The following is a 25,516-nucleotide window of genomic DNA, read 5'->3' as shown; positions in this document are numbered from 1 at the left end:
GAGATTGTGCTAAAGAAAAATAAATCCTGAGGTAGGGCATTAATGTATTCTTATATTTAGTATTGTTTGTTGTAAGGTAGGAGATTGGAATATATTCAAATATTAATGGAAAGAATGCAACTAAAAGAAGTTTTATGTGAAAGAAACAAAGAATGCCTAGCAAGGTCTTTTAGAAGATTGAAGGAGTGAGAATATAAAATGAAGATAGAAGAAACAGTACTTTTTTTATACCCACCAATTTATGAACATATTAATTAGTGATTTGTCTAAAGCACAAAACAGCTTGTGTTTTCCCACTTTTTAGTTTTGTGACATTTGGCAAATGACTTAAATTTGTCATGTTACTCTTTCTGTAGTGACAAGATATAGCTCATAGGTTTATTGTTAGGATTAAATGAATTGGTACATAATAAAATTTCAGAAAATTTCTAGGCACACAGTGAGAAACCGGTAAATTATCAGATTTTTTATAGCAATTTTAACATTGTATGGAAATGTTCTGCATAATTGTTTTGTCTAGGTTACAGATGGCTCTAGGAGAAAGGACAAATGTACCTCTAGAGCCGAGCTTACCAATGTATATCTGGTGTTCAGAATTTAAGTGAATTTTGCAACCTGCAGGTAAGAAGTTTGGTTTTGAGATACTACTGGTAAGGATATATACAGCAAACATACACCCACTTCCAGGCAAATGAGTTATACTCTAAAATAAAGGAGTAAAATGTATCCAGTTAAGAGCTGTGGAGGATATAATCAAGTGTCTTTTTTGAACTGGTTTTCAATACTGAATGTAGAAAGATAACACTATCATCATGCATTCAATGACATGTGTTTCCCACCTGATGTATGCAAAACTCTCCTAAATCAACAAGGAGTTTTCTGGAGTCTTTTTAATCAAGTGTTATGATTGAATCATACTAGAATCAGGGCTTCAATTGACTATTTAATTGATAAGAGGCCAGAAAAAGGTGCAAACTGTCTCTAGGTAAAGGACAGTCTTATTTGGTACAGTAATGATGAATATTACTAGATTTGATTAAATTAGATTAAGTTGAATTAAATTAAATTAAATTGTCACCTTGCTCTTTTAAGCTTCTTTGCCTCTTATGGACTTTCTTGTTTACTACAGAGGCTTATTTATGAAATTCCCTCTTTTCTTTCTAGGTTCTGAGCGTATTCTGAAGAAACGATTCATAGAAAGCAGTCAACTATATTATCAGGAAATAGACATGTTTCCACATGGGACAATTTTACTTAGAAATTTTGACTTATTTTTAATACGGTTATTTATCCTGGATGTTATGGTTAATAAGATTTTCAATTTAGTCCTTTTTTTTTTTTTTTTTAACTTGAGAACAGCCTCGTAGAGATTCTGTTAAATTTCAGGATATCCCCATTTTCCCAGAATTACCAAAGGTATTCAAGGAAACAGAAGAAGATGCAGAAGCAGTAATCTTCTAGGAGTTCTACTGCACATTGTAAGTGATAGAAGCTTTACTGAAGATATAGATATAATATATATTCATTTAATTATATGTGTTTATATATATTTAATTCAGGGGCAGCTCCATTATGCAGAGTAGATTACAGACAATGATGTTAGGACAGTATAGTATTTACACTCTTTTCTGTACAAATGAGAGTGATTTGAAGTTTACCAGGGGCTATAGCTTAGTGCTACATGGGATGTGTTCTACTTATAAATCCACTTTTATAAAATATGATTTTTCAGAAGAGTTTAGAATTCCAGAATTAATAGGTCAAATTAGGGATTTTCTAACCTTGAAACTTTCCCACTGTTTCTGTTCAGTTGCATCCTAATACTAAAATATAATGCAAAGGTGAGTTTGCTGGATCTACTCACAGGATAATACATCTGTTTCTCCTTTGGGGATATTAGGTTATACTATGAGAATGAATAAATGAAAAAGGTATAATTAACGTGCTTCTCAGAAAATTGGAATTACTGATTTTTCACTACAGATTGTTCAGATCATATAATAAAAGCATAGAAAACCTCTCTACAATTAGTTAATTCTGTCATCTTTAATCTCCATTTAGATATTACTTTCTCAAGGAATCCAATTTCTAAGACTGAGTCAAGTCTACCCAATAGACGAACTTGGTATATGTGTTCGTTGTACTTGTTCTTCTGCCTTGTTCCACTTATTACATTTATAATTAATAATTTTGTGTAATTAGCTCTTAGTTACTTAGATTCTTTACTAGACTATTAGACTATAAATGTATCCATGAATTTATGACTCCATACCTATTTTATCTATTACATGTAGTAATAAACCTGCAGAATAAATTTCAAGGTGTCCTTTACTTAAAGACAGATTCTACATTATATATGCCCCAGACATTTAATAAGTTTGTTATCTTAATAAATGCATGTCAATGACTGCACTTTCAATAGAGAACTTCTGCCATTTCTAATAAATTACTAATTATGAATTCAAGCGGGTTGCATAGTGTCCCTCCAAAATTCATGTCAACTTAGAACTTCAGAATGTGAACTTATTTTAAAATAGTATGTGTAAATGTAATTAGTATGAATGATATACTAGATTTAGGGTGGACCCCAAGTTAATGACTCTAAGCCCTTATAAGAAGAAGAGTGGACACAGACACAAACAAAATGATGTGAAGAGGCAGAAAATGGAGTTAAGTTGCCACAAGCCAAGGAACTCCTGGGTCTACCAGAAGCTGGAAGAAGCATGTAGTAAAGATTACTCTGTAGAGCCTTCAGAGGGAACATGGCCCTGCTGCCAAGTTGATTTCAGACATCTATCATCCTAAACGTTCATTGTTTTAAGCCTTTTACAGTAATCACCCAGTTTACAGTATTTTTTAAATATCAAATCTATGAACTATATGAATATACTTGCAAGTTTAGGTGGGCTCTTGATCAGTATTTAATTTTCTTGATCTCCTTCAATGAAATGTTTGAAATCTGTAGAACAATAAAACACATTTAAGAATAAGATAGATTTCTCCTAGTAGGGTCATAAATAGGAAAATATAAATTAATATTATATGGTGGAAATTAGGAAAGCTTATTAGATGTATTTGGTACAGCAGATTTTTCAAAGTATCAAATACATTTTCATGGGTGATAATAAGAACATTCAAAAGGGGGGCCGGGCACCGTGGCTCACGCCTGTAATCCCAGCACTTTGGGAGGCCAAGGCGGGCGGATCATGAGGTCAGGAGATCGAGACCATTCTGGCTAACACAGTGAAACCCCGTCTCTACTAAAAAAAATACAAAAAAAAAAAAAAAATTAGCCTGGCATGCTGGCACGTGCCTGTACTCCCAGCTACTCGGGAGGCTGAGGCAGGAGAATCACTTGAACCAGGGAGGCGGAGGTTGCAGTGAGCCAAGATTGCACCACTGCACTCCAGCCTGGGCAACAGACTCTGTCTCAAAAAAAAAAAAAAAAAAAAAAAAAAATAGAACATTCAAAAGGGGGATCTTTCTGTATTAACAATAAATCTATTACATAGAAATTTGAAGCAGACCAGTTAGCTTGAAAACTGTTTCTATTTCTTAAACACTGTTTATATCGAAAACAGTTTCATTAAGAATTTATCATTCAACATTGACTAAATGGATCTTTGGTGGATCAAAACTAACAAATAAAATATCAATAATGACTGAGAACACCCAAGGTGATCAAAAGTTCTAAATCTGAAATCATTGACATTGTCTACATTCCCAATGAACATTTAGAATAATCATAATTTTTTAGATGCTTTTCATATCTTTTAAACAAAAACCCAGAATGGATAAAAGAGAACAATTATCAAGGATGTAGGTGCCAGACTCAGGGCAGAAGGTAGCTAGAAAAGCATGCCTTAGGGAAGTTAAGGGCCTAGCCTCATTCCTGCCTTGTTTTAATAGCTGTACCTAACATAAATAGCTTAGTTTTCCATTGTTCTAGCTTCCTCTGCCCCATCTACAAACATGGCACAGCCGGCTTGCCTTGCAAGGCCTCAGTTGAAGGATCCCATGCACACATAGGCCAGTACAGCAGTACTAGGTTACTGGGGAAGGATCTCATCCCTATATGTGGTCTCATTCCAAGTCTATGGCTGATTACCTTCATTGTTGTGTGCGAAATGTTTTCACCCCTTGAAAATATGGCCACTTCAGCATACAATAGTTAAATCTTTATAATGACCAATTAATTCATCCTACCCCTTTTATGTGCAGCTGAAAAATGACAGGCCAGGGACACAGAACATTGTGAACTTTATGCTGTTAGAATCACTTGCCATAAAATGATCACTAGCTAATGGTCACTAAATTTACAAATTAAGGAAACTATATATAGAACACTGCAAAAACACAGTAAAAAGATTGAAGTTTGCCCATTTCTGCTCAGGAAGTCTCTTTGCTCCTAAGCTTCATATGTTGTCCAATTTGGCTTCACAATTTCTGCTATTATTACTGTTTCTCCTCCTTTTGATCTTCCTTTTGTTCCCCAGTGCCAGAATTTCCAGAGGCTTCTTGCTCAGATGCCATCTTTTTGTATGCCATTTCGAAGAGCTTCAGTGATGCCTGCTGAAGAGAGGATGCTGCTTGTCCAATGTTTTCTCCCGTTTCGCTATCTTTTCTAGCCAGGAGCTCCTTCATTTTGGAAATCTCTTCTTTTAGCTTTTGCACTCATCAGCAGGTAATTGGTCCTTGAATTTAAAATGTGGAACGCTTCACAAATTTGCGTGTCATCATAATTTAAAATAAAGGGAAACAGAGCTTTCTGATTTGTAAAGATATTTACAAATGACCTTAATAATTTATTTTGACCAAAATATTATTTTAAAAGAAAAAATTAAAGAAATAAAATCCACTTTTTTGTCTGCTAAAATTAATATACTGTTAAAAAAGGATAAAAGTGGATATTTTTTATTAGGCGAATTAGTTATTACACTTTTCTCTCTGTGACAAAATGTGTTTTCTTTTTCATAGTAGTGCTTTGTACCAATTGAGAATCAGGGCTTAAAAGTCAGAATGTAACAGAGGTTCAAATACTGACTTTGACAACAGCCATAATTAAATAATATAATGTCTTCAAAATGTTTAATGCAATTCTTTTCATATATTACACTTTCAAAAAACAGGAGCTTTCATGGATCTAATAATACCACAAATTTCTTGAGGCAAAGATTTTGCTTTATTTATGTCTGAATCCTCAGTACAGTGTTGACATATAATAAAGGCTTAATAAATGTTTATTAAATAAATGAATGACTAAAAAAGAATCTGTCCAATGGGTATGGTAATCATCTAATTCCTTAATAAATTTGGACATTATAAACAAGTGATCTAGATAAATTCATGTAATAACAATATGCAAAATAATAGCTACTATTTATCAGGCATTTATTGTATGTTAGGAACTATTAAAATGCTTTGGATACCCTATCTTATCTGACTGTCCTAAAAGTCTGTAAAATCTGTGAGGCAGCTATTTCCATATTTTTTATTTTAAGTAAGGATAAGCAGAGCTTAACAGTTTAAATTGTTTGCTTCCAATCAAAAAACGAAATATGGCAGAACTTGTATCTAAAGTCAAGTCAGTGTGATGAAAACACTATATCTTTCCTCATGTACTATATTAATAAAAACTATGTAAATATTTTAATATTCTACTCAATTGTAACCAGATTTTGGGGAGGGGAATAATTTGTCTAATAAGCTGTAATTATACAGGTGAATGTATGTGAAAGTATATTGATGTGTCCAGTCCCCTCTACCATAGAAGGAATCTTGGTTTTCCTGAAAAAACAACAAACAAACAAAACTCTTTAGGGAATTAGAAAATCTTGGCTGATTCTGATTTCTGTGATAATACTAACCTTTGGCTTAGCCTTGTGTTAATCTTACTTGAGATATTTAACTTTGTTCAAATTAATAATTGTTAACATTTGAAATTCCTCTTGGAATAAGTTCATGATTATTTTCAAGTGGAGATAGGTTTGCTCTTAACAATCATGTGGAATAATATTTTGCTCAAGAATTTTTGAAATGCTATGCCAAAATAGAAGTCTCTGAATGCCATTTCAACTAGAATAATTAGCTCTTATTTGCTTAAGAGTTCAAAATCTCAGAGGCAAATTATTAATATTTCCCAAAAGAGGCTTTGCATCTCAAAATATCTAACCACATTCCTATCTCACATTTATATTACTGTCGAATCAACAATTTTATGGATGTTTAATTTTTAGAGGGCATTAATGCTTTACAGATACATTTAATTACATGGAAAACGCTACAAAAATTATCGTTGGTTAAATGACAGAGAAAAAAAACAATCATTTTATAGTCCAGTAATTTCATTGAAATAGAATTTTGATGCATCAAGGTATATACATTGACTTAATAAATCATGGCAAGGAACTTAGCAATTACATAATAATTAACATGACCTTAGTTTTGGATTCCAAATATATTCTAATGAATGAGTCAGTTTAAGAGCCTTTATTTCAAGTCTAGTGTAAGCAAAGGAAAGAATAGGCAATATGACTTGACAGTTCTTTGCTTTGGTAGTATTCATATAATTGTAAGAAATAGTGTAAGTGTAACAGTAAAACTACAAAATAATTATAAAAGCATTAACATAACTAGACAGAAATAAAATAGAAACCTGTATGTAGAAAGACTTCGCCAGAGATGATAATTAAAGTTCAGTAAAAATACTCAATTTTTAGGTTTATATTCAATTTATTTTGAAAAAGGAAAAAAATGCAATGGGATGCTTCACTCTTCTCTGGCGTTGCATAGATTTTCCAGGCTTTGACTCACCTGCTTGTGTTTGGCATTAGGGTACTGCCTACTTTCAGAGAAAAGACTGCAGAATGTAAAGTAAGAGTGTTTTGATTTGGGTCCTGGGTGTAATAACTGTTAATCTGATTGCCATCAGGTATGTGAATTTTTTTTTTTTGGCACTTCAGAGTTTTCAGATGCGAAATGAGGGTAATAGACTTTAGAGGGGTAGTGGGAGGAGCAAAAACAAATGTAGGTAACAGACTCTTAGAAAACTGAATGCCATACAAGTGCAAGTGGTTAGTAGGGCTGCATTAAATTTTTTTTGCTAAGAGGCTTGCTTTCTTTTCTGTTTGTTTGTTTGTTCCTTTTGTAACAGTGTGGTGAGGAGAAAGGAAGTGCCAGATTTATCCCATGATCTGAAATTCGACCACATATGAGCAACTGTATATGAGAAAGAGCTACTAAATAAGACATTCTGTTTCCTGGTGAGGAAGGAGAAAGTAATGACCAAGCCATGCTCCTGATGTTATATACCTAGTCATTCAACAGGACCTCCCAAATACAGCAAAATGGAAAAAGGTAAGAAGCCCACGGTAGAAGACGGTGCACTCACCAACATTTGCTCAGTCCAATGCTCCCACAGACCCCAGGCATGTTGCAAATCATATTGTTCTGTTCAGTGCATGAAAAGTCCAATCAATCTTTCCATAGGGGATAAAAAAGCTTTCATTGAGCTTTATATATATTAAATATATGCTTTACTTGGAATGAAAGGTGCCAGGTGTTTTATATGCTAATATATAAAGGAGACAGAAGCGAAAACTCACTTTCATCTCTGAGTACTTGCCACATGGCGATTTCTGGGATCTCACAGTTCTATATGATATCATTTGGCACATTACTTTAGTAAAGATTCCTTAGAGCAGCTACAACTGTGCTTTTCAGATCTAATGCTTCCTCTTTGCACATCTCCCTTCTGAGGCTGTTTTGACCTTGACAGCTTCTATGCCATTACTGAAATATTACAGCAATAATTCAGAAACACCATGGTTAACATTAAAGTAACATTTAGCTATCTAGAGATTTGAAAGTTGGGACAATCTGTAGTATCTTCCTTTATGGTTTCTAATAAGTTTCAGTTTTGAAGATCAATGCAATCAAATTTTAAAACAAAGAAATTAACAAAAAAGCAGGCAGCCAAAATTAGAATTGGTCTTTCCTAGAAGAGACAAAGCTCTTTATTTCTACAGTCAGTGTAAGTGTGGAGAACATAAAACAGAAAACTACATTTGGCTTCAATATAAAATGATTTAATAAAACAAAAATCAGATTATATCCTTAATCAACCCATCTTGCACTTATTAGAATTTTTTGGTTTTAGCCAATGTTCTTTCTTTTCTGAGAACAGGAAAAGGTGTAGAAAGGTCAGAATTTCATACAAATTCGAGCTGGGATGAGAAACACATATCGATGGGTTGGGTTTCTGAGTCACCTGATCATGCTTCTTTGGGAAGATGTTGGAATGAGAGGGCTTGGATATTTTTGACAGACATAAACCATTAAAGTACTTCTAGTTTCATATTATGCTTACAAAATGCAAGCCAGTTTTTAAGTGCTATTCAACTTACAAGAATCTCTTTTTAATGAATGTCTAATTCACTCTTATTTCCATGATGAGTTTCAGATTTTCCATGACTTTGAGTTACCTCTGGAAAATTAAGTTATTCCTTAAGTACTCCTCAATACTCTTTAATGATACCTAATAGAAATCTAATGGAACTCAAACTCACATACAGGATAATTCCATTATACACGTAATTCTGTTTCTTCTACCCACTCTATTCTTCCTGTCTTTGTTTTAATCTTTTACTCCAGAAAGACCATCTCCCCACAACCCATAACCACTAGAATCTAGAAACCATGAGGCAGGACATTTTATCTATTTTTATTCATTGTAGTGTTCCCCATGACAGCCTGTCACATAATAGTAAGTATACAGCAAATACTTGTTGAATGCAAGATAAATCTTTTCACATGTCAGTGGAAGAAATTATTTTGTAATCTTTTTTCCCCCACAGTGCTGGGCATATAACAAACACTAAATATGTGTTTATTGAATAGTACATACATGTTTACATAATAATAATACATGTTTACTGAATAATAATAAACAAAACTGTGGATTTTATCTTAGCCCTCATACCATAGGTGTTCCATAGCTCTCTACCTAATTATTGCCCATATTGGCTCATGAAAAATAGTTTTCCTAAATCTCTCTACATGTTCTTTATTTTTTAAATTTTTAGTTATGAATTCATAATAGGTGTATATGTTTATGGGGTACATGTGATGTTTTGATACATGCCTAGAATGTGTAATAATCAAATCAGGTTAACTGGGATATCCACCATCTCAAGCATTTATCATTTCATTGTGTTAGGAACACTATTTCACTCTGAGTTGTTTTATATCACAAAATCAGTAACTGTTGACTATAGTCACCTATTATGATATCAAATACTAAATTGTATTTTTCTATCTAACTATATTTTTGCACCCATTAACCATCCCTACTTTGTTCCTCCATCCCCACTACCCTTATCAGCTTCTGGTAACCATCATTCTACTCTCTATTTCCATGAGATCAATTGTCTTAATTTTTAGCTCCCACATATTAGTGAGAACATGAGATATTTATCTTTCTATGCCTGGCTTATTTCATTTAGCATAATGTCTTCTTTTTTTTTAGCATAATGTCTTCTAGTTCTATTCATGTTGTTGCAAATGACAGGATTTCAATCTTTTTCATGACTAATATTTCATTGTGTATATGTACTACATTTTCTCTATCCATTCATCCTTTGGTGGACACTGAAGTTGATTCCAAATCTTGACTATTATAAATAGTGCTGCAATAAACATGGAATTGCAGGTATCTCTTTAATTCACTGTTTTCCTTTCTTTTGAATATATACCCTGGCAGTAGGATTACTGGATTATGTGGCAGCTTTATTTTTAGTTTTTTGAGGAAACATTTGTACTGTTCTCCATAGTGGGTGTGCTAATTTACATTCCCACCAACAGTGTACACGGGATCCCCTTTCTCCACATCCTTGCCAGCACTCATTATTGTCTGTCTTTTGAATAAAAGACATTTCAACTGGGGTAAAATAATATCTCACTGTAGTTTTAACCTGCATGTCTCTGATGATTAATGATGTTGAGTATTTTTTTGTATACCTGTTGGCCATTTGTATGTTGACTTTTGAGAAATAACTGTTCAGATCTTTTCCCCATTTTTAATTGCATTATTTGATTTTTTTCCTATTGAGTTGTTTAAGGTGATTTTATATTCTGGTTATTAATCCCTTGTCAGATAGGTAGCTTGTGAATATTTCCTGCCATTCTTTGGGTTGTCTCTTTTAACTTTCTTAAATTTTTTTTTTTTTTTTTTTTTTTTCTGTGCAGAGGCTTTTTAGCTTTATGTGATCCCATTCATCCATTTTTGCTTTGGTTGCCTATGCTCTTTAGGTCTTACTCAAGAAGTCTTTGCCGAACCCAATGACCTGGAGAGTTTCCCTAATGTTTTCTTATAATTTCAGGTTTTAGATTTAAGTCTTTAATCCATTTTAATTGGATTTTTGTATATGGTGAGAGATATGGGTCTAGTTTCATACTTCTGCTATAAATATCCAGTTTCCCTTGCACCACTTATCAAAGAAACTGTCCCTTCCCCAATGTAAGGTCTTGACACCTTTGTTAAAAATGAGTTCACTGTAGATGTGTAGATTTATTTTGGGGTTCTCTATTGTGCTCTATCAGTCTATGAGTCTGTTTTTTTGCTAGTACCATGGTGTTTTGTTTACTATAGCTCTGCAGTATAATTCAAAGTCAGGTAACGTGATTCCTCCAGTTTTGTTTTTTTTTTTTTTTGCTCAGGATGGCTTTGACTCTTCTGAGTCTTTTGTGGTACCATGTATATTTTAGAATTATTATTTCTGTGAAGGATGTCGTTGGTATTTTGATAGGGATTTAAATGAATCTATAGATTTCTTTGGACAGTGTAAACATTTTAACATTATTTATTTCTTTCTTTAACATTATTATTATTTCTTTCAATCCATGAATCTAGAATATCTTTTTATTTGAAACTTTCCTCTTCAATTTTTTATCAATGGTTTATAGTTTTCATTGTAGACATCTTTAACTTCTTTGGTTAAGTTTATTTCTAGGTATTCTATTTTTTAACATGTTCTTTATTCTAAGTATGTCTAGATTTCAACCGCTTTCTCTTCTCACCAACCAATAATCCTTGCACGCCATTATTCTCACATGATACTTAGGGAAAAGTATATCAATAAGGTGAAATTATATTTTAAACTTCTCATTGCATGTGTCAGTCATTAATTCCTTTTTACATTCATCTACCCTTTCATTATAACAACCAGTTAAGTGCTTAATACCAATTATCAATATTGAAGTGTTAATTATGTTATTATGTAAATATTTATTATCAATATTTAAAACATTGATTATCAACACTGTGAGTCAGTTAACAAAATATATTATTACTTGAACCTTTAGAAATCTTGCCAATACTGTTACCTTTCTGAATGCTCATCTAGACTCATGCAGAATATGCTAAAGACACATCTTCCTTTTCATTCTACCACAATGATCTGTTCAGCTTACTTTATTATAAAAAGAAACAAGTAGCTATCATTCTTAAATATGCCAGAATTATTACTGGAATAATTTTGGAGAGTGATGTAAATGTTTAAAATCTTGAATATACTTAATTCACATCACCTAGATTCAATCATAAACACAAACATTTAAGAAATTCAACTTAAAAAATAATTGAGTCAAGTTAGGGCATCTCTGTTATTTGTTTTGTTCTTCCTAATACAAAACATGGTGCCTGAGACATAGTTGTTAAATTAGCAAATGTATGCATTAATGAATAAATATTTTGGCTAGACTGACCAGAATTATTTGTATCTTATGTAGTTACATCAATATAGTTCTGTATATTTGAAGGATGTAAGCTATATCATCCTATGAAGAGGGAACAAAGAAGAACACTTTGCTATTTCTGGTTCTAGGTTTCTGAGGCATCGCCACACTGTCTTCCACAATGATTGAACTAATTTACATTCCCACAAACAGTGCAAAAGCTTTCCTATTTCTCCACAGCCTCACCAGCATCTGTTATTTCTTGACTTTTTAATAATCGCCATTCTGACTGGCATGAGATTGTATGTCATTATGGTTTTGATATACATTTCTCTAATAATAAGTGATGTTGAGCTTTTATTTAATATGTTTGTTGGACACATAAATGTCTTCTTTTGAGAAGTGTCTATTTGTGAACGTGGAATATCTTTGCCCACTTTTTAATAGGGTTTTTTGTTTTTTTCTTGTAAATTTGTTTAAGTTTCTTGTAGATTCTGGATATTAGACCTTTGTCAAAAGGATAGATTGCAAAAATTTTCTCCCATTCTGTAGGTTGTCTGTTCACTGACTATGCAGCCATAAAAAGAAAGGAGATCATGTCCTTTCCCAGGACATGGAAGAGCTGGAAGCCATTATCCTCAACAAATTAACACAGGAACGGAAAACCAAACACCACATGTTCTCACTTATAAGTGGGAGTTCAACAATGAGAACACATGGACACAGGGAGGGGAACAACACACATTGGAGCCTGTCAGAGGAGGTGGGGGAGGGAGAGCATTAGGATAAGTAGCTAATGAATGTGGGCTTAATACCTAAGTGATGGATTGATACGTGCAGCAAACCATCATGGCACACGTTTACCTAAGTAACAAACCTGCACACCCTGTATATGTATCTCAGAACTTTAAAATAAAATAAAATAAAATTTTGTAAAAAGAACACTTTCATTATCCTTTATAATCTCTCTGTATCATATATATTACTGTAACATTATACACAACATATAGTAATACAATAAAAATATATAATCTCTATCTATCTTTGACATTTACAATTCTTTAGATAGCATAGGTTTCTTATTCATACCACAGCAACAAGAAAGACACGGTGAGAGATATACATGAATGAATCTAAATCCATGTACTCTTAGAGGACTCTGACTGCCTGTTTTAATGATAAGGGGTTATCAGTGTCATCTTTATATATCAAGAAGACACAAAACTTTATAACATTGTAAAACTCAGTAAGAACATAGATTTAGGTAACATGTGATTAGGGTTATCTCTATTCTTGTTCATCCTCCACTTAGTCTCTATACTGGGTGTGGAGAAGAGGGTAAGGCCAGGTGGAGAAAGAGCAGTTACATGTATTATAAAGCACAGAATGCACTCAGTTCCAGAGTTTTTCTAGCCTCCTTATTCCTCAAAACAATACAAATAAAAATACCACATAATCCAGCAATTCTTCTGTGTATATATCCCAAATAATTGAAAGCATGTTCGTGAAGAGATACCTGTGTACCTGTGTTCATCGCAGCCTTATTCGCAATAGCCACAAAGGGGAAGCAACACAAGTGTCCATTTTCAGATCAATGGAAAAATAAAATGTGATATAGCATACAATGGAATATTATTCAGAGTTAAAAGGAAAGAACATTGTGACACATGCTGCAATATAGATCAACCTTAAGAACATTAGGCTAAGTAAAATAAACCAGTAACAAAAAGATTTTTCTACATATAAGTGGAAAAATACTGCATGATTCCACTTATATGAGATGCTTAAAGAGTAGTCAAATATTAGAGATAGAAAGGAGAATGGTGATTGTGCTTAATGGTTATAGAATTTCAGTTTTGTGAAATAAAAAGAATCCTGGAGCTTGGCTGCACAAAAATGTTAATGTACTTAACACCACTAAACTATACACTTAAAAATGATCAAGATGGTGAATTTTACATTGTGTGTATTTTACCATAATTAAAAAAAAAACCTCCCTTGAGTTTATGAAACAAATGCCAGTGAGATGGAAATTATTCGAATTCCTCTCACATTCTAGAAATCCTCTGAAATCAGAATACTGTTTTGCTTTGGTATATTAGCCATAATGGACAACTGACACCAGGTGGCCCCAAATTGTATCTGGGATCAGTTCCCCGAACTCAAACAATATTATGACCATGGACTTTGGTAAAATTTTAAATTGTATTATGTTATAAAGATAAATTTTATTTATCATGTTAAAAATTTTATTTACATGTTGTAAATTTTACTTATCATGTTATAAAGAATTTTAAATTTTATTTATCATGTTATAAAGAGGGGGTTTCTGTGCTTTGATTACAAATACATATACTTAACATATTGATATTCATTACAAATTCATTTTTTCCATTCTGGTTCAAATTGATAGGTTCTCCAGATCATTACTCTGTCTCTGATTGTTGCATTCTACTACATATAGGGATATTCATTGCTTAAAAAAATAAAAATTATTTCCTTTGATTTGTGAGTATAAACTTCAGCTCAAGGATCTATTGTTATATTTGACTCACTCTTTGGCACTTGCACAAACTATATTTTTCCGATTAGAAAAAGTAGCATTCACCTGAATCTGCAGAGATAGCCATTGCTGACAGTGGTCAAACACTGATAACTTGAGGATAATCTTGTCTGTTGTTTTGAAACCATTTGAAATATTTTCTTGCATCTTCCTTTTCCTTTTTTTTGGTAATCTTCATTTGCTTTTTTAATGAACTTTTAAAATACTGTCTACAATTTTCCTTTCCTATAATCTACAAACTTATTTTGGCCCATAAGTATTCTATCTGCTTAGCTAAATTATACGATACCAGGACTTGAGTAGAAAACGTCATTTATATTTAAATGGAAAGCAAAGATTTGCTTAGCACAATTTTAAACAAATATTTTAAAGGATTCATAGCTGTTTCCTATAGAATAAACCTGTTATTAATCTGGGTTCTCCAGAGAAACAAAACCAATAGAAGATAAAGAAATGTATTATAAAAAAAAAGCAGAAGAGCTGCTGCTGTAAGTTCCAGTCCAAGCCTGGGTACAAAGGTAGAAGACTAATGTTCCAGCTTGAAAACAGACAGAGAGACTGGGTTCAGTGGCTTATACTGTAATCCCTGCACTTTGGGAGGCTGAGGCAGGAGGATCGCTTGAGGTCCAGAGTTCAAGACCAGACTAGGCAACATAGTGTAGACACTGTCTCTACAAAAAAATTTAAAAGTCAGCCAGGTGTGGTGGTACATGACATGCCTGTGGTCCCAGCTCCTCAGGAGGTAGAGGTGGGAGGATTGCTTGAGCCCAGGCAGTCAAGGCTGCAGTGAGCTGATATCGTGCCACTGCATGCCAGCCCAGGAATCTAAGTAGGACCTGTCTAAAAAATAAAAAACTAAAAAGAAATTTTTTAAAAAAAGGCAAAGAGAGGCTTTCTTCTTTTTCTCCTGAGAGTCAGCTTTCTATTCATACCTTCAATTGATTGATGAGGGCCACCACATTAGAAAGAGCAATATGCTTTACTCAGTCTACCAATTCCAATGTTAAGCTCCCGTCAAACACTCACACAAACCCTCCCAGAAAAACACTTGATGAAATATCTGGGTATCCACTCTCCCAGTCAAGTTGACACAAAATTAACCATCATAAAAGCAAACAGAAACATTTCCATTTTCCCGCTGGCTTCGGACAAAGATTTTTTCCTTCCTTAAATCATTATAATTCAGTGACTTGAAGAAAAACCTTATTATGAAAGATTTCAAAACCATCTCAAATTTTAAAATCACTATATTGTTGGTAATGGTTAATTCAGTCGCTTTAGATTAATGTAGGATGTCTAAATATGTTGGGTGCTAGAGATTATTGAAATGTATGGGTGTGCTTTGGAATATGTATCTCTGTGCTTTTCTCTGTGTGTGTGTCTGTGAATATGTGTATGTGTGTGTTTAAGAGCACACAGCAAAGACAATGGGGCACTGAGTGCAGGAGTTAGGGAGTATTTATGAGTGACCCAGAATTCTGATAAACATAGTTCTTTAAATAGCATTCAAAATAATTTGAATGTTTGAAAAGTTGAAAATAATCTTTTCTGTAAATTTAATCTAAAACAAATTGGCTATTTCTTTAAGCATAGAGAAAACTTAACCAAAGTATTTAGTGTATATAGGAGATGAGCTTCCTGTCCAGTTCTTTCTTGTACGACACCTGTTCTACTTTTATATTCAAGGTAAATTAGCTTTGTAGCAAGAACCATATAAACTGTTTAATTTTATTTGCTATTCATGATTCTTTTGAGGCTTCTAAGTTTTTTCTGATCAACAAACTATCCAATAAGCTGCAAAACTTTATTTAACATGTATGATGGAGGAAATATCTCAATTTCCATACATTCCCCATTCATAATTCCATAGCAGTTTATTGGATTCTTGAAATGATCTTAATTACTTTAAATGGGTAGTGTTTTTCTGATAGTTGAAAATAGTATTTGTAATATCGTTCTTATTCAGTCAAGCTTATTGGATGTTTTCTAGAGGCCCTGGGACCTGAAGATACATTCTGCCAATAATCTCTTCAGATAATGACAAATATTTCCAGGAAGGAAGGTAAATTATTCATAAAATCATGCTTTTCTCTTTTCTGTACAGATCGCCTACCCTGTATATACTTTATCTCATGATAAGTACAATGAGCCCCCTCAGAATTGTCCTGATTGCCCTCAGAAGAGCTAAGAGGAAAGGTCCATTGTCTTCAAGTCTTGGATGCTCTAATTATTGGCTTAGCTAATTCTATATGCTTGCATGCTTTTAGATGAAACAGTATCCCTGGTTTTGGAAATAAGGCAGTCTTCTACTCTTTATTATTTATTCTGTATCCTTTGGAATTGTTTATTATAAAGCAGATAAGAGGGAGGATAGAGTTTTGGAAACAGATTTTACCAAAATTTTCCACATTCAGAAAAAAGTATAGAAATACACAGACACACACGAATTATAGTCCATAGTTTGCACTATGGACTATGCAATATGATTAAACTAGTGAAATAGGGAAAATGCAGGTGGCAATAGGCACAGACTTACAGGAGAAAAGGATTTCTAAATCCTAACAGGAAAAGGACATAACACATAAGCCTATGAACATCAAAACAATACTGAATTCATATATATATATGTATTATATATATATATGTATATGTATCTATGTTCATATGTCCGGAGAAAAGTAAGGATTTTTGTTTTGCAAAGTATCTTAAATAATATAACAGTGTCTTCAGAATGCTTCAGTGCTTAAGGCTCAATATACTATAGTTGACCATATAAAGCTGATAAATGTGTTTCAGAAGGGAAATCACGCCATGCTTCCTTAGTTCCATATAGTCCAACCTTTTTCCCCTTCATTGCCTCCAAGAAAGAATGAAATAGTGAAAATTTATATTACTGCAATACCTATAAAAACCATGAATGCAATGAGATTTTGCTGGCAGAATATAAAGTATGTCACAGTTGCAAGCAACTTTGCCAGGCATGAAATCTCCTGCCATATGGATAGGTGTTGCTGCTTTAGGTTCTTTATTCCATACCTTTTGGGGGGCCATTTCTGAGATCTCGTAAGCTTCTCTGAATGTAGAAGTACATACAGGGCATTCGTATTGAAACTCAAAGTCTCTCTGTCTATCCATGTATAGAGTAATAAAATCAGAAATTCTAAGGAATACAGCTATAGTGGGGACACAGTTTATCTTTTACATTGTAGAAATTCTAAATGGAAATTTGTACTCTGCAGTACTTCTCATGTTAATACATTAAGCATATTTCACACTTGTTATGCTCATTACTGTCTGTAAGTTTCACAGTGATAAAATAGAAGATTATCTCCTGTAGTCATTTCCTTTTCAATGTAAACGCTTTTTTAAAAAAATAATTTCAGCCACCATACTATTATCTTTCTTTACTGCAGCTATACTGTAGATTAAGTTAAGGCTTTAAGGGATTCCTTTTTAGGAAGTTTTAAGTCTCCCTTTATGATCAATATGCTGCTGCACGTCCCCGAAGTAGAAATATTCTGTCAATCCATTTCTGAAAAACATCATGGCCCTGCTTTATTGGTATTAAATTGCATTCAGTTTCAAGCATCCCAGAAGAATGTTAATAGTTGTATTTTTAGTCTGGACATAGAGGTACACAGCACATTAATTCAAATCACAAATGATACTAAATTGGGTGATGATATGAACACCAAGAGAAAACAAACATAATAAAAAAAGATCCAGAACAAAATAACCAAATAATGTTCATACTTCGTAACACCATTTTGGATATATATGGAGAAATAGCCAAACACTGATTTCTAACAGCTGGGAAAGATTTTATGCATGATTGACTCACAAAGAAACTTGTGACTGATAGAAACAAAATAAGTGCAAATTTATAGTGAAGAATTGCATCAAGAAAAGTTTTACAAATGTCATTAGCATCCCACTGGCGTCTAAAGAAGCGATTGTCCCTTTCAAAATAATACTATATTCTAAACATGGCTCATCTGCTTCATCAATCTGTTGTTGTATTGATGCAGAAAAATTACCTATATGGGGAGATACAGCCATCTGAGAAGCCAGAAGTTTTAGCACAGTTATAAGCAGGAAAAGGAGAAAGATATGAGAACAGTGTGATAAAACTTAATTTCATGAATGTGGGAAACAGATCATCAGTCCAAGGAAAGGGAGAGATACTTCATTGCAAAAGAATTATACAAGTAAAAACCGGTATTTTATAAGATAAACTAATAAAATGTGATGTAAGAAATACGATTATTGGGAGGTGATGACCTCTACAGTGTATTATCTATCTATCTATCTATCTATCTATCTATCTATCTATCTATCTATCTATCATCTATCTGAGACAGGATCTCGCTCTGTCACCCAGGCTGGAGTGCAACGGTGCAATCCCAGCTCACTGCAACCTCCACCTCCCTAGCTGAAGCAATTCTCCTGCCTCAGCCTCCTGAGTAGCTGGGAATACAGGCACAGACCACCATGCCCAGCTAATTATTTTTGTATTTTTCATAGAGACAGGGCTTTGCCATGTTGCCCAGACTGGTCTTGAACTCCTGGGCTCAAGCCATCTGCCCACCTCAGCCTCCCAAAGTGCTGGAATTATATTTGTGAGCCACCATGCCCAGCTTTTATAATTTAATGGCTATTCAAGTGGTAATTTATCTACCTCTGTTATTTTTTCCTCTAAGCTATATTTCAGTTTGGATACTTTTGTTACCTTCTCATATCATCAATTTGTTGTTTTAAAATGAAATTGTTATAGACCCTGGTTAGAATTTGCTCATCATTATTATTATTATTAAGTACAAAAAGATACCACATACTTTCTCTATTGACCATTTCTTCTTGCTTATTTCTTTACAGAGTGCCAACAAGTTGAATGAGTATCACCATGAAAAAAATTGAATGTGCATTGCCACACTTATATTTGGATCTAGACAAGAGCCTCAGTAAATGAATAAGACGATGACATTAAGTATAAGAAGCAGGAACTCACCGGTCACTAACATTATTCTCTAATTTAAGATTCATGCTTACCACACTCACTGAAAGTCCAAGAATTCAGCCCATATTTATGACATGCAAGCTTTTATTCCTAGCTCCAAACCAAACATCCACAAAGAAACATAATACACCATGTCCCTAAAAGCTGACGAATCATTTAGCATGCCTACTGATAAAAGCACAAAATAGGGAGTGTGGCCTTTTACTGAGTTTGAGAGGTAGGACTGAACCCCAAATACAGCTACTTATGTATTTCCTTATAGTTGTATTCACACACACAGACACACATGGTCAATCAAACACAACACAAAGCTGGTTAAAAGAAAGTATAAAAACCTTAGACTAAAACATTTCGACTCTCTCTCCCCTCAAACTTTACTTTTTCCAGACCTGTGCATATTTATAATAAATAAATATACCTATAATATACATATATATGGAAAATGATGTTATATATATGGAAAAAGTATATCTATATATATAGTTGTATATACTTTAAAAAAAATTTTTTTTGCACACAAAACAATAAACATTTTCTAAAAATACATGCGAACAAAAAGATGCATATCAAACATATTAGGAAGGTTGCACATGGGAATAGAAATGGGGGGTGGGAATTAAAGAAAATAAATGAGAGAGGGACTTTGTATGGATCCATGATAATAACTCAATCCTCTATTTGACAAAGAAGAAGGAGAAGGAAGAGGAAGAAAAAGAAAGTGGGATAAAGGATCAGAAAGGGAGGAAAATAGAAAAAATTAGAGTATGACTCCAGGGTAGACCTGTTTTGTTGTCGCTGGGTTGGTTGGTTGGTTTGTCTATTGTATTTTTCATATGTTTCGCCATGTTGGCCAGGCTGGTCTCGAACTCCTAGCCTCAAGTGATCAACCCGCCTCAGCCTCCCAGAGTGCTGGGACTACAGGCGTGAGCCACCACGTCCAGCCCCCACATTGCGTCTGGCCTCCGTGGTAGACCTCCCAGACGGGGCGGCCGGGCAGAGGCGCTCCTCACTTCCTAGAGGGGGTGGCGGCCGGGCAGAGGCGCTCCTCACTTCCCAGACGGGGTGGCCGGGCAGACTAAAAGGAATACTCACTCAGAACTGAGGACGCTATACTGGGTTTCTCAATCAAGCAGCAAGAGCATGGAGGAAATGCTTGAGGTCATATTTTCCCCCTTTGTTCTCTACAATTATGCTCAATTATAGATTTCTACTATTCTGAATTTAGAAAAAAGGGAAGGCACTTGAGGGCCAATTGCTTTTTTACATTTTAAAATGTATTGCTTTCCCCTTTTGACTTGTGAATACATCAGAATAATATAATTTTTGGTATTCAAATGGCCATTTATTTCGGTCGTGTAGGATAGTCCAAGTCACACTTATGAAGTCAAGTATTTGAAAGCATTGTGATTTAGCAAGTCACTCCTCTGCTCAACACTCTTCAAGGTCCTGCTATCACCAAAGCATAAACTCAGAATCCTAACAGGCCTGCAATATCTGGCCTTCCCTCTGCTTCCTCTACAGTCTATGTCAGGGGTGTATCTCATCCTCTCTTGGCTCAAACCACATTGGTCTTTTGTTAGTATCTTAAACATTTCAAGGATATTCTGCATATTTCTTCTGGTAAAATAGTTATCTATTTCACTCTATTCTGACCACTTCCTTTCAGCTCCCTCTCATTCACCAAATCCTGTATTAGAGATTCTTTTCATTAAGCAACTTTATGATGTCCTGCGTTTTTCCTTGACAACACTCTATGACCTTATTCCTGTGAATATTTGTATTGTATTTGTCTCTCCCACTAAGTTCAAATTCTGTAAGGGAATGGACCTCGCTTCTTCTTACTACTGTCTTCGTGTCTAAAAACAGTGCTTCATACATAGTTGGGGGTTCATGGCAACCTAGGGCATTGTGGGTTCAAAACAGCATTACAAGTTTCTGAGCAAGGAGGGAGCAGATTGATATATGTCTCTTCTACCTTGCCCAGATGTTACAGAAATGCATTGCATTGAAGTAATGCCATCCTGGCTGTAATTAAAAATAATTGATTTTATTTTTAATGGAAAATAAATCTTTTAGGAACTACGTTTTTATTATTAGAAATCTTTTCAAAAAGCATTAATAAGAATGATAAGTACTTACCAACTTTTTTTTTCACATCATGGTTTGCATAGAAGATGACAAATAATTACGTGTAGGATTAGAGTAAATGGGCAAGGCAGCTTGGATGTCCTGAGGACAAAGAGATCTTGGGCACACCTAAAGCCCATAAATATGGAAGACTCAGAATCACTAAGTGCTGATATCTTTGTGCCTTAAACATTTATCTCCTCTATTTCCAGTCCATTAACATCGCCCAAGTTAAGGCTTTTATCATTTCTCACCTGTAACATTGCAATTATCTTTTTAATAATGTTCCTGCATTTTATATTTCCATAACTCATTCTTTTGTACTTTCATCAAGTAATCTTTTATAACAAATTTGATTAAGTCACTCTCTGACTCAAAATGACCCAGTTGTTTCAATTCACCTCCAGAATAAAATCTAGAACTCCTCCTCAGGCACACAGGACTATTGTGGATCTGCGGCCTGCTTTTGTCTCCAGCCTCATGACTATCACTATTGCTCTCTGTAGCACTGCAGTACTAAGAGTCCTTTAAGTTTCCTAGAACATCTCACAATCTGTTCCCTCTGATCAAATTGTATCTCATCGTATTTTATAAATGCTTATTCAACTTTCCAGTCTCAAAACAAATGCTACCTACTCTGTTACCTTCTTAGCAAACTTAGCCATCCTCCCTCCCAAGCTCTCACACTGTAGGATGTACATACCTTTAAAAAGAAGCTATGCAATTATGTTTGTTCCTTGAGCAAACATGTTTTCTTATCTTTGAACTCAAAGCCTACCTAATGCCTATACAAAGCAGTTATTTGATATTTACAGAAAACATGAATTTAGGTATTATTCTCTTTTTTAAGGTTTTCCAATTTTTAATTTACTTTTATTTCTTAAAAATTATATTTTTCTAAAAAGTTATAAAATTGAAGAGTTTCTAATTATTCCTTGGCTTTCTTTCATTGTTTCATTTTTACTGTATGATTAGAATGCCTTCAGTTTTCAAAATATGTTACTACTATCTCATTTGTTTGCCTCTAGATACTTCCATTTCTTTTCATTCTTCATTTAATCAAACTTTATCTTGGCTTTTCTACTTTTCTGCCTTAACTGTTCTGCCTCACTCTACCATTTTCTGCCCCTTCAACTTCCCTTCTCTTCGGTGATGAGAACCACTTTGCTTTCTCCCTTCTTCTATTCATTTTAATTTTACCAGAGTGAACAAAAATACTCTCAGAAAGCAAATTTATACAGGAGAAAGCTTTCCTATTTTTACTCATGAGTTTTTCACTTCCCACTTTACTCTGTAACTCCTGAAAAGTACACCATATTAAGGATTCCACAAGAATTGGATTAAGTTTTGTTATATTCAGTTACTAAAAGATACTCTCTCAATATTATATGTGTTTGCATATGTATATCCATGCTAAACAGTTTAAAGATAATAAAAGTTTATTTCATTTGACTAATAAATTTGTGAAAGTATTTTTAGAAATTTGTTTAGCAAAGGGCTGCCAAACAAAAATGGCAGATATTAAAAATGACAAATCAATAGTTGAAACCAACAATTGCTTACCTCTTAAAAGCATAGAATCATCTTTTATTTTAGAAATAACCAATTACCAAAAATATCAAACATTTCATTACAATTTTTAAAGTAGTTTAGATTGTCCAGATGTTTGTAATCATGTACAAAAAAGCCTCCTGATTGTCTATATTTGGTCTCACATGGCATCATTTGAAAGTAGCATCCATGGCATATAAAAATATTCCATAAGGCAATAATTTGGTGGGTGGTGACTTGAGGCTAGCAGATTCATTTGATTAGACTTCACTACTAATGAGGCCTAGGCAATCAGTTTTGACCCACAATTGACCCCTTTGATTTAGTTAATTTTAATTAAGATTTCCAGTTAGCCTCAGTCAATTTTCTTGAAAATATATGCTTTTGGTTGCAAAATGGATTGTGCCAAGTGAATGACCAAATGAATTTGCTATCATTATTCAAAAACAATATATATTGGTGTTGAAGTCTGTTTATAAATGGTAATGCTTTAATAATAGCTAATATTTTCATGCTAGTCAACTCTTTAAAGGAAGTATAGAGCTCTAATCACTTACTAATAATGCATTCTTTATACCACAAATATACCAACATATGACATAAAAGTTTTATTTTCATTAGTACCAATGAAAAATTGGGCCAAATCCCTATGTCATTTTTTGGCTTAAATTAATGTTTGCCTTTTTGATTAATATTGTATATTTCTAATATATTATCACAGATATCTTTGTTACTGTTTCTACAGTTCTCTTTTTTTCACATTTATGTTAGACTATCAACAACAGAAACAGAATGAGAGCTCATTGTATAAGAGCTCATTTGTTGGCCCCTGAGACACTGGCCTGTGATAACAATCATCTCATATGTCTTTATAGGTTAAGCTTTGTGAATCGTGGAATGGTGATCAGATACGGCTAGGTACAGTGCATGTCAATGGGCTTTCTGGCCTTCAAGAAGCAATAATAATATTATTTGGTTTGTACTAGAAAACCTTGACAAAAGTAGTATTTTGCCCAAGTGGGGATTTAGAAATTGACTGGATACATTAAGTGACCTGCTGAAAACCACACAGTGGGCTTGGTAACTTGCTGTTTAATCCCAGACGCAGGTTGTTTGACTTCAAAATTTTAAGCCTCACCATATACACTATTCAGGGTGCTCTATGAGTCATAAATTGGTAAAGAGTACAAGGAATTACACATTTTGAGTTTAAATATCAGGTGCAATGGATATTTTTATTTCATTGAAGCAGTAACATTATGTAATTATTCTTTAAGTCACTAGATTTTTTTTGTCTGTAGGACAAATGTGGAGAAATTTAAACTGATTTTGAGAAATATTGTGAACATTTTAATATACATAAAATACCAGTTCAGGAAACACACAGTATTATGAAAATACATCTCTAATTGCATACTGTTTCTTAGTGGTGCATCACAAGGGACATTAATTATATTAAAATGTTTAGCTTCCTGCTACATCAACAGTTGGAGATGAATAAGTCTACATACATTACAAATCATTTTTCAAACAAAATAACAGTCACAGGGATTCTAAAAACTTTGACCATTATCAATACCGGTAATTGATCTGAGCAGGAAAATAAACCTTTTACAAAAGTTAGCTTTGAGAAATGAGAGTGGATCCCTCATTTGGAGACAATGTAGCTTTGCTTTCAGGTGCTCAGAGCAACAAAGGGAGAGTTATCTTTCTTTTTCGATAATATCATTGTCACTGCTCAATTTTAGCTCCTACTAAATATGGCTTCTTTAAATTTAAATAGGTTTTTATCCATTCAAAAGCCATTTATTTCTTAATATGTGCCATTATATACTTAGGAATTGGGTATACATAGGTTAAAGATATAGTTTCTGCCATCAAAGAATTCATAATCTACTTGGTGAGATACACAAAGGAGTAAACATGGTATAATCCCGTGTGATATGTGGTATGATGCATGTGAGCACTGAGTGCTAACACAGGGCAATGTAAGAGAATCCATCCCAGAATGGTGGGGCTAGGGTAGAGTTCTTGAAAGAGTCGATTCTTTTTTTTTTTTTTTTTTTTTTTATTATACTTTAGGGTTTTAGGGTACATGTGCACAATGTGCAGGTTTGTTACATATGTATCCATGTGCCATGTTGATTTCCTGCACCCATTAACTCGTCATTTAGCATTAGGTGTATCTCCTAATGCTGTCCCTCCCCCCTCCCCCCACCCCACAACAGTCCCCAGAGCGTGATGTTCCCCTTCCTGTGTCCATGAGTTCTCATTGTTCAATTCCCACCTATGAGTGAGAACATGCGGTGTTTGGTTTTTTGTCCTTGCGATAGTTTACTGAGAATGATGTTTTCCAGTTTCATCCATGTCCCTACAAAGGACATGAACTCATCATTTTTTATGGCTGCATAGTATTCCATGGTGTATATGTGCCACATTTTCTTTTTTTTTTTTTTTTTTTTTTTTTTTTTTTTTTTTTGAGACGGAGTCTCGCTCTGTCACCCAGGCTGGAGTGCAGTGGCGCA

The 25,516-nt window shown here is 33.9% G+C and overlaps 1 long non-coding RNA gene across 1 annotated transcript in view; it reads right to left on the bottom strand.

The window, feature by feature from the left end:
* Positions 1-2,901: 2,901 nt before the first annotated feature.
* Positions 2,902-25,516, bottom strand: part of LOC134731764 (uncharacterized) — a 108,144-nt gene continuing 85,529 nt past the window's right edge. Inside the window, exon 3 of the long non-coding RNA XR_010114355.1 lies at positions 2,902-2,959. This is a non-coding gene — a long non-coding RNA (uncharacterized lncRNA). The remainder of the gene's footprint in view (positions 2,960-25,516) is intronic.

The sequence above is a fragment of the Symphalangus syndactylus genome, chromosome 1, assembly GCF_028878055.3.
Source record: "Symphalangus syndactylus isolate Jambi chromosome 1, NHGRI_mSymSyn1-v2.1_pri, whole genome shotgun sequence".
NCBI classification, from domain to species: domain Eukaryota; kingdom Metazoa; phylum Chordata; class Mammalia; order Primates; family Hylobatidae; genus Symphalangus; species Symphalangus syndactylus.
Note: the sequence above shows the minus strand (reverse complement) of the source record. Positions and strands in the feature narration are given on the sequence as shown.